Genomic DNA, 14,689 nt, shown 5'->3' with positions numbered 1-14,689 from the left:
ACAATTTTCAAATAACAAAGTCAGTAGATATTTATAATGTGCCTCCTTTTCACCCCATCCCAAAGTTATTCTCAGGGTCGACTAATATCAACTTTTAATCTGAATGTTTCGGCGGACGATGTAAATAGTTTTTTAAAATGTTATAGTTAAATAGATAATTGCAACTATACACTATTACAAAGTCCACAATCAAATCAAGTATTGCTTTTTAGGCGTTTGATTTTAAACAAGACTGACGGAACAAAAATACAATTATTTTGCAGTCTACAAAAATCATCATATCTATATTTATATTGTCTGATGAACGATATTACACTGTAAAGTTCCCTTGACAGTTCATAATATCATATAAATACGTAGATACCTTCAAATTGCCTTTGTTTTTTTCTTCAAAATCACGACTGGTCATACAGTAAAAAAATTTGAAATCGCTACTAGAATACAGTCAGTTATGGACTGATCGTACAGTAATTTATTTTGGGATCCTCAAGGAAAACATATTTTTTATGGGAAATACGAATGTTCTACTTAAATACGAAACGAATATTGAAACAGTATATATTGAACTTTAAACTGATGCAAATATTTGCAATAAAAGGTTATTTGTTTTGTACTACGAGAGCAAAATTGTCCATCGATTTCACTTTTTTCTATCAAGTTGGTATGATGCACACGTATATTTTATATTCTAATGCATGTTTTTGTTAAAGTTACACATATTTATGATGCTTTACATACCTTGAAGATGTTCAAAGCACTTTATAAGTATAGGTGTAAACAAATGGTGAGAAAAGTCACCGTAGGCAAAACCGTCCTGTTAGCCAGTTGGTAGTCATCGCTTCGAAAATCGCGACTTCCGGATAGCGTACAGAATAGTATCTACACTGTGAATAATCTATATAAAACTACATTCTCTATCATTTGACTATTATATGTATCATTGTGTATTATGTATGACATGTAAACCTCTTATAATACAAGCATACGTTTTATTTTAAACTGAAAAAAAATGTTTGACTTATGTAAAACAAACTATTAACATATATTATGAAAATTACACGTCTTTGATCAGGTTAAAGTGATACAACTTGAACATACAACAGTGTTTTAGAAACTGCCATTATTCTAGAGCACCGGTCTATTAAGGATATTAAGATCTTCCCTTTGTATGAATAAATGCAGATATTTGATAGACATCAATGACAAAACCTTCCAAGAGGTCAGCTTACGATGGTCTTCAACAATAAATATTATGTAGATGTTCATTATGTAGAACTCTCTTAAAATCTTCTCAAGCCTCAAAAGTATTGATGCATTTAGCAGAGGCTACACAAGACATTTACTCATTATGTTCATGATTTAGGTTCAAACAATCTACGTTCGAAAAGTCAGTGAGCATGATGCAAACTTTACTTATCTACCTCATAAAGTGTATTTAAGGGTTTGTATTTGACTAAAACTACTATCAGTTGTTCATCTTTTTTTCATAGACCTTTAAAAACAAATGGGTAAATGCCTTTAGACAGCAATCTAAGAAGCTAATTTTACCACTATTAAGAAACATCTTTCGAAGACAATAAAGAACCTTATACGATGGACAAGTCCACAAAAGCATGTTGTAAACTCTTCTGAATTGCTCAAAATATCGCCAACCACTGATTGTGACGACAAAAGATTGTTAATGAATACACCATTTATATAATTAACATGAAGAAACAGCAACTATCACTGAAAAGGGTTCGACTAGCAGAAGGGTATACACATTTTAGAAGAAAAAACCTTGACTTTCTTCGAACAAACTTGAAATGATTATTACACAGTATTGAAACCGTCGTTTGTTGTGTATAGTGTAAACTATAAAGAATTCTCTTTCAATAAAGACTTCGAAAAAGCGAATAATATCAAAACGTGAAGACAGATTACCATCAATTGTTTAACAACTCAATCCAAAAAACCAATAGATTGATGAGAACTGATGAATAGATAAAACAACACCAATTAGGACTAAGGTGATTTAGAAATACGTTTGTTAATGAATGATATATGTAAAACAGAACTACATGTATTTGTAGTTTCAATTAAGCCTTGCCAGATGCTTGAAACTTAATATTTTCGTAAACAACAGAAAAAAGGATTTTCAAGGTTTCATTTCATTGAAACCTTGTCGTCATTTAGTTTATGCACAATCAAATGTACTAGCGACATCGGAATCAAACATATAGACAGTGTTTCATCTATGCATGAAAATTATGATTATTTTTCGAAACCTACTGTGTACTTAATACAGAGTCGGTTTTTCTTGTAAACAACATGCGGATACAAAAATGTGTAATCGTTGTTTACATGATGTCTGATTATCATACTGAAAAAAAAGGGAAGAAAGATACTAGAGGGACAGTCAAACTCATCGATCGAAAATAAACTGACAACGCGCCATGACTAACAAAGAAAAAGACAAACATATATAATAGTACACAATACACAACATAGATTAATATAGAATACGAATCGTTTAATGTCGCCCTCAACCCACATTTGCTAAACACCCAATTACGAATTAATTATGAAAAATCCTGGCATGTTTGAAAACAATTTAAAATCCAGTGGTTTAGAGGGAATCTTTATGACACATTCACGAATACGTCCGAATACCATAAGGACAAACGAATATGAAAAAATGAAAAGGATATCCTTATCCTCATAAAGATAAATTTTGAAAAAATTTCCTTAGAAAAAAAGAGATGTTAAAATTGGCATATCATAATGGGTTCTGTAACCTATGTTTTTCAGCACACTGGAACACACTAATACATACTATATAAAAGAAAGTCCATGTATCATTCTTGCAAATACCAAGTAGTTTCAAGGAAAATTGTGACAATAGATGACTCAGTGATAGACATTGCTATTGATTTTAAAGGACTTTTAAACATGCAGTTTCTGCCACTGCTGGTGGACGTTTCGTCCCCGAAGATTTCAGCAGCCCAGTAGTCAGCACTTCAATGTTGACATGAATATCAATTATATGGTCATTTTTATAAATTTCCTGTTTGCAAAAGTATGAATTATTTGAAATACTAAGGATTTTCTTATCCCAGGCATATATAACCTTAGCCGTATTTGGTATAACTCTTTGAAATTTTGGGTCATCATTGCTCTTCAACTTTGTACTTGTTTAGTTTTCTAACTATTTTGATCTGAGCGTACCTAATGAGTCTTATGTAGACGAAACGCGCGTCTGGCATATTAAATTACTAAAGCTTGGTACCTTTGATAACTAATTATTCTGTCTAGCTTGGTTCGATTCAGGCAAGTATAATTTCAGGAGATATTGTAAAAAAGATGTAAAAACTTTAAAGACTTCGAAAGTTAGGTGGTAAAAGATGCTTTTACGATCCCTCGTGACACATATCCATATAATACTGCATTCTCTATCATTAGACAATTATATATAGAATATATTACATGTAACCCTCTTACAATACCACAATACATTTTATTGTAACCTGAAAATTATGTTCGACTTTTGTAAAACAAACTTTTATCATACATTATCAAAATTACACATCTTTGATCAGGTTAAAATTATTAAAATACAACAGTGTTCTAGATTTTGCCATATCAGTGTACCCCTTTATTCACAGAGCACCTGTCTATTAATGACTTCTTCCCTTTGTATGAATAAAAACAGATATGAGATAGATATAATTGACACAACATCCCAAGAGAACAGCATACAGTGGTCTTCCACAATAGATTTTACGTACGTGTTTATTATGAAGAGCTCTCATCAAATCGACCCAAGCCTCAAATAGTGAATGAAATTTTGCCCCTCTTTTTTTAAGCAAAGACTGCCCATACCATTCATTCACAGCAAAATCCACAACATAAAAACACTAAAACATAACTGGCAAAAGATTTAAATTCACAATTAAAGTAACTTGGTAAGAGAAGAAAGGAATTGTACATCCGATCACATATAATTACTTAATCGGTTAAAGGGAGATAAAGCTAACTGCACATGGTTTGGTTCCATTTTTGGCATGTTCAATTTTAGAAGATGTGTAAGAACTAACAGACTTTGAAAGTTTTGTGGTAATAAATGCAGCCCACGATCCCCTTGTCAGTTGTCCATATGAAACTACATTTTCTATTATTAGAATATTATAATATATGATATATTACATGTAAACATCGTATAATACCAGCATAAAATTGCGAATGGAAATGGGGAATGCGTCAAAAAGACAACAACCCGACCACAGAACAGACAACAGCAATACATGTTATTGTAATATGAAATAATGTTTTACTTGTGTAAAACAAACTTTTATCATGTATTATTAAAATCACACATCTTTGATCAGGTTATAAAAGTGACACAACATTTAAATTTTGCCATATCAATATATCCCTTTATTCACAGAGCCCCTTACTATTGGGGAAATTAACCTCTTCCCTCTGTATGAATAAACGCAGATATGTGATAGATGTCAATGACACAAAATTCTAAAATGTGGTGGTCTTCTACAATATATATTATGTACATGTTCATTATGTAGAACTTTCATAAAATCGACCCAAGCCTTGAAAAAGTTGATGAACTTTAGCAGACTATATACACGGCCGACACTCGGCTAACCGAGAGTTTGGTCGGTTAATCTATATTGAGTATGCGGCTATATCGGCGGTTGGTCTGTTAATCGGGTTGGCTAAAGTCTGTTAATCAGGTGTTATCGAGAAAATCATTGCAAGATCAGTATGTTTCGTTGTAGAACTTTTTAATTATATTTATATCATAAAAACAATTCATGTCTGACAAAACGATTTGGAGTACTGAATCCAGTGGTGTAATTATTTTTTGTCTAGCTTCAATGAACGATCTATAAAATGAACAGGCGAGTTACTCATCAGTAAATTTATACACATTTTACACACACAAAATGTACACAAAAATGACAAGTTGGTTGAGTTTACTTGAATGCAATATTTTGAACATCGAAAAAAGACAGGCATTATGTTTGTTTACCATATTAACATCAATATGTAAAAAATCTACACGAAAAACTGTATTTTGGTGACATAAATCATTTTTTTTATAAAAATGTGGTCTGTTAATGGGTCGGATGTATAAAACTCGGTCTGTTAATTAGTCTGTTAAGAGTTATGAATGACATTACAAACATAATATAATTGCTATATGTAGTGTTATCTGAATAAAGGGATAGACTCAAGATTAGTGGCTAGAATATATGGAAACAACACATGAACAATGAAACATAAATTTAGACAATGGAATCTGAAAATTGATAGAAATGGTTTCAAAAAGTGTAATATCAAAGTAATATTAATTTCAAAAGACAATACATACCGGAAATAAACTCCTCATAGATACCAGGATTGAAATTTTATATTTACGCCTTATATTTACGCCAGACACGCGTTTCGTCTACGAAAAACTCATCAGTGACGAAAAAAATGTTTAAAAGGCCAAATAAAATAAGAAGTTGAAAAGCATTGAGGAAACACAACTAATACCGGCGTCACACATCAGCGTATAGCACTGGCGTGTTCAAAATCATTTACGCTGCCAATACGCTAGTAATTTTGGATGCATTTAACCTGTCAATCATATTTGTAACGTGTGCAAAACGAGCTTTAAGCGTGTATTGGGCGTACTAGAAACGTATGTTGGCGTATGTTGTATGTTTTTTTGTGCTGCATACACATTTCCTGGGATTGTAGCGTTCATCAAGCGTATTTACTTTCCTTCATTGGCTAGAGGAATAGGGGGAGGGTTGATATCTCATAAACATGTTTATCCCCGCCGCAATTTTGCGCCTGTCCCAAGTCAGGAGCCTCTGGCCTTTGTTAGTCTTGTGTGATCTAGTATACATATTTTTTAAGGGGCCAGCTGAAGGACGCCTACGGGTGCGGGAGTTTCTCTCTACATTGAAGACCCATTGGTGGCCTTGGCCTGCTCTATGGTCGGGTTGTTGTCGCTTTGAAACATTCCCCATTTCCTTTCTCAATTTTACCTTTGTATTTCGACGTACTACAAACTTATGCAACGCGCTTTGAACGATTGCTAAGGCAGCAACCATTTGATTTTCTGGGGGGGGGGGGGGGGGGCTATGGGTTTTTTTCTGGACAAATTTTTTCTTTCAATTTTAGCATTACATATAGTGGCAGCTGAGGGTGAAAAAAACAAATTTTTTTTCTCAGAATCAAAAACAAATTATTTTTTTCTCCAAAAACTGGAAACAAACTTTTTTTGGAAGCCCCCCCCCCCAGAAAATCAAATGGTTGCTGCCTAAGCGTTCCTATGGCATGCAACAACTAACGTATACCGACTTTGTCAATTTTCTCTGTACGTTTGGTGCACGCCGGTCTATACGCCAATGTGTGACGCCGGCATAAAGTAATCAATACCTGAGGTAGATAAGCCTTAGTATTTCAAAGAAAACGCATGGAATTTAACCAGCTGCATTGCAACACATGACAGATTCATAGATATAACAGACTTTGAACAGACAAAAAAAAGGCTGATTGATAACTTGGCGTAAATAATAAATTCGTGCGAATTCGAGCGGCCAATCAGTCCATATAACGCTATATTGAAGTGACACACCCTTCAATGAAATGCAAAAAAATAAAATTAAAATAAAAGTTCTCTTTCTATAAGGATACTGTTGCACCGTATTGTAATTTTTTCGTCACAAGTACATCTCATTTTTTTCAATGTGAAAATATAAACTAAAGGTAGTAAGACTATTGTCGTGGCTAAATAACTCTTAACTGACACGATTTAAATTGTCCAACCCATTAACAGACTGTATTCCCCTAATATTCATTAAAATGTGGTATTACTCAACTTATATAACAATTATGAAATAATTATCAATGACAATTATTTTTTTAGAACCAAAGTACTATTTTGTGTCTTTTAAATCATATATAAAAATGTTTTTTAGCCTTTTATCCAAAATATTGCTATGCGTACAAGCATAAAAACCACATACTTGCGAGACGCCTTTTCGTTTTACTTAAAACTGCGCCGGCTATGCATTTTTTTTACTGGTGGAAAATGTTCTATGATAGATATCATTTTGTCAGACACTTTTCTTTTTTTGATGTGGTTCTCATAATATGGCAAAAATCTGTATATTTAACAGAGTTTAACATTAAATTGTGAGTTTTACTCTTAACAGACGTATAACCAACCCGATTAACAGACCAACCGCCGATATAGCCGCATACTCAATATAGATTAACCGACCAAACTCTCGGTTAGCCGAGTGTCGGCCGTGATATAGGCCGTTCTTTCACACCAATATCCGTAACGATAAAGCACTAAAACATAGCTACCAAAAGAATTAAATCGACCCTTTAAATCCAGAAATTAGACAGGCTCATGTTATCCATTCAAGACCTTATAGTTTTCAGTGATGGTCTTGGTTAAACAATCTAATATCAGAGAGCCAGCGAGCATGTTGGTCGAAAATTACTTTGCAAGTTTTACTCGTTTACCTCATTAAGAACGTTCAAGGACATGCTTTGATTAAGACCTTTTAACAACAAATCGGTAAACGCTTTTGAGACAGCTATCCAGGAAGCTATTTTACCCAAACTAAGAGTCAGTTTGCGAAAACAATAAAGAACCTACAACGATGCACAAGCCCCAAAAACCATGTAATATTCTCTTCTGAATTGCTCAAAATATCGCCAACCACTGATCGTGACGACCAAAGATCAGGAATGAACACACCATTTTTTCAATGAACACAAAGAGACAGCAAATATCACTGAATGTAATCCGACTTGCAGAGGGACATACACATTTTAGAGGAAAACATAGACTTTTTTCGAACAAAATAAAGATGAATAAAGACAACAGTAGTATACCGTTAACCGTCTTGTAGTGTAAACAATAAAGTGTTCTGTGGGAATAACGACGTACAAAGAACGAATACTGGTAACAACTGAACGTGACAACAGATTGCAATCGATTGCTTGACAACTCAACCCAATAAAAGCAATAGATTGATGAGAATTGATAAATTAGAAAAACGCTTCTATCGCAACTAATTTATAAATGTTAAGGGTTGTTTTCAATTTCTAGCACTGTACTAGCGTTGCTGGTGGACAGCTTTTCCACAATGATAGCATTAGACCATTAATCACTCTGCATTGCCATAATTTGAAAATGCAGCCAACTTTGTTCACAAAGCTTCTTCAGTAGTTATACATCATTGGCATTATTATTTTTGTTTCTTATTTATGTTATTATAATTTCTAAATAAATAGAAAGAGGTCAAAGATCGGTCCTCCTTTGGGGAGGGAATTCCATACTTCATACTCAAATCTCTAAGATCTGTCACCGTTAGTTATATAGTTCTTGGTCTATGGTCTCCTGCAGTGTCCATAACTGAAATCAAATGAATTGCTTTTTTGAACACAAGTTCTCGAATAAACAGAGAACATTTTTTTTTTATTATTCACTTAAAAGGTCTTAAATGAACTTGTGCACATTCTCAGACTAATTCTCAGTGAATGAAGGAATGAAATATGCACTAGTGGTTTAAATATATATACGATTTTTTATATTCATAATAATTTGTTTTTTTTTTAATTTTCTGGTATTTCGTACCCCACGAAGCGCAATAACTGAAGTAAGAGATGATTACTCAAAGTATGTTAAGGTGTTTCTCGATTCCATTTAAACAATAATTACCATACAGCTTTTCCCACAAAGCATTGGTATTCGTTCTCTACCATGCACTAATCTCGAGGCATACTCTTGTTTAAAATCCAACTATTAAAAGGTGAATAGTTGTTATAATGCTATATTTTGTGTTTTACTGTGTACACGTTATAAGGTTTCTCCCTTTATATTGAATGACTCTTCAGAGGACTAGACACGAGTAAACAGTAGAGACTTTCATCGTCATATTTTTTTCGTTTTTACATTGTAATTATGATCTGTACATTTACATGCATGTAACATATAATACTATCAAGTCTATGAGGCAATCATCTTAGGGAGCTACCATTTGATTTCTATGGGGGGGGGGGCTAGGATGAAAAATGTTGTCCTGCATTTGTTTTTAGCTGTAATCTCTGTCCTGCCTTTTTATTTTTCACTCTGTTCGGTCCTGCCTTTTTTTTTATAGTTTATCCTGACTTTTTTTTACCTAAAATGTCGTCCTGACTTTTTTTTTTGCAAGTGTCTCATCCTGCCTTTTTTTTTACTCAAAACTCCTGTCCTGCCTATTTTTTTCAAATTTCATCCTAGCCCCCCCCCATAAAAATCAAATGGCAGCTCCCTTACTGATTTATATACATCTGCATACAAATAGATAAACCGAGAGTTGTAGATAACATAGCTGAGTACAACGAGATTCAAGTTGACTCTTTGCTTTGTGCAAAATATATCATAATCATGTGGTCTGGTACCAAAAAATGATGTATAATTCCTGGATAATGTAAACATTTCGCACATTATGATAAGGCGAACCCGGAGGAGATTGTAAGCTTTGCCTGGATGATTTTAAGTATTATAATAAGAAGTTCTAATTTGGCAAGCATGTATGTGTGCATCCATCTTCTCTTGTTTTATACTCGTCAGTTATGTGGAGCAGGATCTGCTTACCCTTCGGAGCACCTGAGATCACCCCTAGTTTTTGGTGGGGTTCGTGTTGTTTATTCTTAAGTTTTCTATGTTGTGTCATGTGTACTATTGTTTTTCTGTTTGTCTTTTTCATTTTTAGCCATGGCGTTGTCAGTTTGTTTTAGATTTATGAGTTTGACTGTCCCTTTGGTATCTTTCGTCCCTCTTTTATGAATCTTGCTGCTTGCGCTGTATTTTATTTCTAGCTTGTTTATATTTTCCTCAAGTTTGGAGGTCCCATACTGTTGCTGCATATTCAATAGTTGAACGTACTAGATAGATGTAAGCATTTCTTTATGTCCGTATGGACAGTACATTAAGTTCCTTCTGAGGAAACCTAAATTGGAACCCATTTTGCAACAATTGTAATATGCCTGGTCCATCTCAGATCTTCTGGATTAACTCTATGTATGGGTTGTACTGGTTTGGTGGCCATTAAGCGTGTATAATCTCTGGCTTTTGTTTTTGAAGCACAAGATGTAACATTTTTTCGTGTTAAATCCCATCCCCGACTTGTTTACTCATACTTCTAGGCTTGCTTTATCTTCATGCAATACATTGCGGTCTTTTTTCGTTTTGATTGGTCTGTACATTAGGCGAACAACCGTACTGAAGATTTGACAGTGTATGCCATGGGAGGATTGCATTTAGTCCTGGTGCTATTTATATTTCGAAATCAAATCGAAAGCTTTATCTAAAGTCGGCAAGTCACACAACAATAGCATAATGTGTTATCAAAGGTACCAGGACTATAATTCAATACGCCAAACGCGCATTTCGTCTACGCAAGACTCATCAGTGACGCGCAGATCAAAATAGTAATATATAGAGAATATCATATGGCTTTTTCAATATCGCATCCGTATCAACCCGAGACACCAATATAATCCCAAGAGCTCTGCTCGAGGGATTATATTGGTTGAGGGTTGATATGGTGTGTGATATTGAAAAAGCCATATCATATACACTTTATTATATACATATACCTCAAGTAAATGTTTTTATGTAACATGACGTCATACAGATTATAGGTTTGACATGACGTCATACAGATTAGGGATTTGAAAGCCTTTGCAATCGATGACGTGACGTCATACAGATTAAAGGTGTAATAAAGCTTTTGCAACCGTGCTGATATCGATATCATCACGGGTGGCTGATACAGCACACTTGCCAATGATCAATTTGTATTACACATACAATTTATCTGTATTTACTACTAAGTATATAATAAAGCCAAATAAGTACTGAGTTGAAGAGCATTGATGACCCCGTGGCAATATTCCAAAATATTTGTACCAAATACGGCTACGGTAATCTATTTCTGGGATAAGAAAATCCTTAGCTTTTGACGCTCTTTGATCTTGTATAACCGACAAATACATACAATTACACCACAACCATACATAATATTAATATTAAACTAATATATGTCATGCACATTTAGTGGAGGCTGAACTAATTTAACTATTACATAGTATGTACAAGCATGAGCACTAAGCTAAAAGCAGCAACATAAAACACTAAAGCACAGCAATCACAAATTATAAAAAGCTTAGGAAATTAAAAAAATAAAAATGGAAGTATAATAAGCAGCGCTTTTATGTTTCAAAGCTGTTACATAAAACAGAAAATAGATACTAAGCACATGCATTGCAATGGCATGAGCTTTATATTATACGCTTAAATTCGGTAAAAGATGTTTCAGTTCTAAAGTGGTTTGGCAACTAATTCCATAGTTGAAGGCTTCGGAATTTCTGAAGGATTTTAAGCCATAACTTGTAGTTCTTACAGCAGGTATTCCAGCTTAGTTCTGATATCTGAAAGAATGTTTTGTTTCTTTAATGTTTATGAGATCATACAGGTATATTGGATTTTCAATATTTTAACTGTTCTTAATACCTTTATTGCCATGGTTCTTCAGCGTCTTTGGCACATTTGATTTTAAAAATAAGTCATCATATGTGTTATTGTAATCCAGGTAAATAAAACGGATTACCCTTCCTTGTACTTGCTCGATTTTTGCCGTGTTTGTCTCGCTCCAGATATTGTCAGGACAATGCGCAGAAATTAAAGTTTGACATAATGAAGGAGCGATCTATTGTTAATTTTCCCAGCAAGTTCAAGTATTTAACAAGGTTTTTTTTACCTCTTTTCACGTTTTATTTTGTTACCTGCCAGATCAAAATGTAATGTTTTATTTTTGTCAATTGCCAATGCTTGAAAATTTCCGGATTTGCCTGCATTTAATTTGAAGAGAACCATACCAGTCTATCAGAGCCAAACTGTCCTTTTTAAGTGTGGAAATAACTGTGTTAATATCTCTATTTGCAGAAGAAAGTGTGTTGTCGTCAGCATAATTGTAAAGTGAACTGTGTGTGGTGTAGTGAAGGATATCATTTAAGAAATGAACTGTGTGTGGTGTAGTGAAGGATATCATTTAAGAAAATGTTGAAAAGTATAGGATCAAGAATATAACATTGTTGTTTTCCTTTATATATATTTTACCAATTGAGGCCATCTCGAACACATATTTCCTGTATTTTTTTTAACAGTTCTAAAGAGGAAGTTGAATGACCATAAGCTTCAAGCTTAAGCAGCTGAAGATCGCGAGGAAGGCAGTTGAAAGCCTTAGAAAGATCAATTATTAGTAGTATTGACCCAATAAACTTATTTTGATTAAGTGCTATTTCCCAATCCTCAATGATTCTGAGTAGAGTAGCTTGACATCTGAATTTTGGTCGAAAAGCTGATATGTATGGATGAAAGTGTTTCATGATTAAAGTATTCGACTTGCTGCTTGTAAATTGCTCGGTCAAAATTTTGTGAAATAACTGGAGGTCTATAGAACTGTGTCTATAGTTGCATGCTTACTGGTCTATACTTGCCCACATCTAGTACATTGAATTTGTTCTTTTAATGAAATGGTATACAACTTGTGTTTGTTTTCAGTAGTTGGTCTTGAAAAGTAGCTGATTCCATATTCTTGTTTAGTTATTGACCATTATTTATTCAGTTATTGGTTTTGTGATAACTGGTTGTGCTAGTTTTGTGACTTTAACTGAGACGCCATACTAGTATTCCTGTAACCTTTTTAATGTTTAATTCTTAAGTCGTTTGTCTACAAATACAATTGAGATGGTACTGTTGCACATTCTTTAAGTTTTAGTATTTTGTTTGGTTAAACTACCTGGTCCAGATGCTTGCAATGAATTTCTGTATTTGAATAGTTTGTCTATACCTTTTGTAGTTTACCAATAGTTCAAGTATGGATTCTTTGATATTTTTTGTATTGATGACGTTGATTTGTCTGAATTGTGAATACGGATCTTAATTGTTTCAGCCTTCTATTCGATAACTTTTTTATTTTGTTAAGCATGTTTGTATATTCTTTGTTTCTTTTAGAACAGCTTCCTTATTTTGTAGTTTTGTCCAGGTAGGGTTGTTCTTGTGAAGGATCGTTGTGCCAGAGGTCCAGGGTTTAACCCCCAGATGGTACACATTGTAAGTTGTGGAGGACATATCATGCTATTGGGTTTACGGCAGTAGAAGAAAGATAACTCTTGTTGTTCTACTGTTTAACCATGTCATGAAAGAACTTTCGCGCTTTTTGGAAAGATAATCCAGAGAAATATTTGATAAGAAGAACAAAGCTTGGCTCTTGGGGTAACTGTATGTGATAGAATCACTTAAAAAAAAAATAATGTTCACAGAGTTAATTCACTATTGTGATTTTGTTCAAGAAAAAGGTTCATCAATGCTACACAGCAGACAAACTTGTATTTATGATGATCACCAGGGAAAGTTAAAGGCATGTTAGCAACTGGATGATAAAAAAAAGTGCCATAAAAATGATAAACTTTACTGGTTTTAAGATTCCTAAGATATTAATTAACCTACCCTATGGAAATTAAACAATCACCTGCATGACATTCGGTAGGGTCCACTCAATTACACAGTTGTCTTTTGTCCCTTTCAATCAATAATTTACATAAGGCATGAAAGATGGTCATCTCAAATAATTTTCTAAACTCAGTCCTCTTTGGCACCTGTCTAAAAAAAAGTTAAGTAAATATGGTTTATCATATATACTGGTATGTACGGAAAACAATTCTGAGTAGTGAGACAAAGTACCTGTGTTCGAATTCCTTTACCCAAAAACAACAAATGCTCAAAATCTTATTGTTAAAACAAAATACAACCAATATTTCCATTTAATGTTTTATTGACAATTCTTTTCTAGAACTTTGAGAAATGTTTAACTACAAAAACTAATTGGTAAAGCTACTGAAATGAAAAAAAAAGTAAAAAATTCAGAGAGCGGTTTTAATTATCCCCTAAAGATGAAGCTTACAGAGTAGAGGATTTGGTCAAATCTGCAGAAAATAGATGAAAAAATAAAGAAAATAGGGCAAAAATAAGGAATAGAAAAAAAGGGAGTGCTTAAATATAAAGAATGGAGAAATGAAAGACCCCACTCAGACACTCATAGATACAACATGTCTTCTTTGATCTTCTTTTATTCATATGAAGCTCTTTATTTATTATTTTGTATTCCTTTACTTTTATTTCTCTCTATGTGCGATTGATGCATGTTTATATAAAAAAGAAGATATATGATTGCCAATGAGACAACTCTCCACAAGGGACCGAATGACACAGAAATTGTTCATTTATTTATGGCAATATGTTGATTAAAGTTAGCTTCAAAATATTCTAAAAATCTTAAATATTATTCACAAAAGGTAGTAATCACTGATGGAAATATATTTGTTTCTAAATTATCCATTTCACTGATTAAACAAATTGTGAATAGATCCTCTACCTACCTAATATTTTGATACATGTAGATCATGAACCACATAAAAAAAGTCATTATCAAAATCTTAAAAATAATAATGCTTCTTCATGACATAAAAGTTAACTTTAATAAACATCTCCAACAAGTCTATAAAAGAAAAAGCATATGTCCATATAAATAATCAGTTTTCTAATAAAAAGTTTATAAATTTTGGTGTT

General features: G+C 33.3%; 1 protein-coding gene across 1 annotated transcript in view; it reads left to right on the top strand.

The window, feature by feature from the left end:
- Window positions 1-13,221: 13,221 nt before the first annotated feature.
- The window catches only part of LOC139500467 (protein FAM110B-like), a 30,926-nt gene continuing 29,458 nt past the window's right edge, over window positions 13,222-14,689 (top strand). The window contains exon 1 of the mRNA XM_071289208.1: window positions 13,222-13,336. The gene's annotated coding sequence lies outside the window, so the exon portion shown is untranslated. The remainder of the gene's footprint in view (window positions 13,337-14,689) is intronic.

Source organism: Mytilus edulis, chromosome 1, assembly GCF_963676685.1.
Source record: "Mytilus edulis chromosome 1, xbMytEdul2.2, whole genome shotgun sequence".
NCBI classification, from domain to species: domain Eukaryota; kingdom Metazoa; phylum Mollusca; class Bivalvia; order Mytilida; family Mytilidae; genus Mytilus; species Mytilus edulis.
Note: the sequence above shows the minus strand (reverse complement) of the source record. Positions and strands in the feature narration are given on the sequence as shown.